The sequence below is a fragment of the Fukomys damarensis genome, unplaced genomic scaffold (genome assembly GCF_012274545.1).
Source record: "Fukomys damarensis isolate Sample0158 unplaced genomic scaffold, DMR_v1.0_HiC HiC_scaffold_20, whole genome shotgun sequence".
NCBI lineage: Eukaryota > Metazoa > Chordata > Mammalia > Rodentia > Bathyergidae > Fukomys > Fukomys damarensis.
In genome coordinates, this window is record NW_022900932.1 from 8,920,177 (window position 1) to 8,921,277 (window position 1,101).

Consider the following 1,101-nt stretch of genomic DNA (forward strand, 5'->3'; position numbering starts at 1 on the left):
GTCCCCCGGGCGTGCGTCGCCAGCTCCAGAGTTGGCCCGGCCCGGCTCTGCCCGGCCTGAGAGTTCGTTCGGAGCCACTGGAGACGCGGGCTTCGGGCCCTACTGGAGAGTTTCTTTGAGGGGAGAAAGGACCCCCTCTGCGGGTTGCGGTTGGGTGGCCGCGGCGGGGACATGGGACGCCACGCAGTCTCAATCCAGGTGAGGGGCAGCTCCCGGATCCCCTCCCGCGGTGTCCTAGGCAAAGCTGGGACCCCAGATGGCCCCGCCGGTGAGGGCGGAGGAGGGAAGAATGAAGAGCTTCCCGAGCCCAGTCGGTGCCAGGAGTGTAATCTGGGGAGCGGAGGTCCCAGGCTGTCGCGGTGACTAATGTGGAAGGGTCACTGCCAAAATCGGGCATGGCCGGCCTGCCAAGGTGCGGACGGGGTTCCTGAACCTTCCTGCACTTCCACTCTGTGTCGGAGAGGAGGGGAAACCTTCTTCGGTCAGAAAGGGGAGAAGGGCCCTTCCAGGCGCTCCATGGGGGATCTGAGGCTCGACCAGGGTGTGACGCTCATCTAGGGCTGACAGGACACCACCACCCAGCCTCTCCCCACAGCCTTTTTTCTCCCGGCTCGGTCACACCTGAGAGTCACCAGTGAGGGGATGAAGTGCTTTGCAGGAAATTGTCAAGCTCCTCAAAGCCTGGAATGGAAATTCTGCCGCACACTTCGCAAGTCTGGGGAAAAAGTATTTGGTGGGGGTCCTTGAAGCTGCCCTGTCTTGGAGACCTGTATCCGGGGGACCTGTCCTTTGAAGAGTGGCAGTGTCCTTTGAAGAGGGGAGAACTAGGGAACTGCTTTTCTGACTTCTTCCTGGTCTGCCAGCTGTTGAGGGGCTGTGGGGCGGGTAGAGCCATCTCCTAGCCCCTAGTTGGAAAGGAGAGGCAAATGTAATTGGGAAAGAAACTCCAGAATTTGCAGGAGGTGTTTCTAGAGTGGCCCTGTGTTTCTCCAGACGTGCTTGGTGCTTATTGCTCATGGCACAATTCATATCTGCTCCCAGAGGAAGTATGGAAGTTTTTTTTTTTTTTTTTTTTTTTTTTTTTTTTTTTTTTTTTTTTTT

At 57.2% G+C, this 1,101-nt stretch overlaps 1 protein-coding gene across 2 annotated transcripts in view; it reads left to right on the top strand.

The window, feature by feature from the left end:
* The window catches only part of Ptk7 (protein tyrosine kinase 7 (inactive)), a 55,830-nt gene that overhangs the window by 838 nt on the left and 53,891 nt on the right, over nt 1-1,101 (top strand). The gene's annotated exons all lie outside the window — the stretch shown is intronic.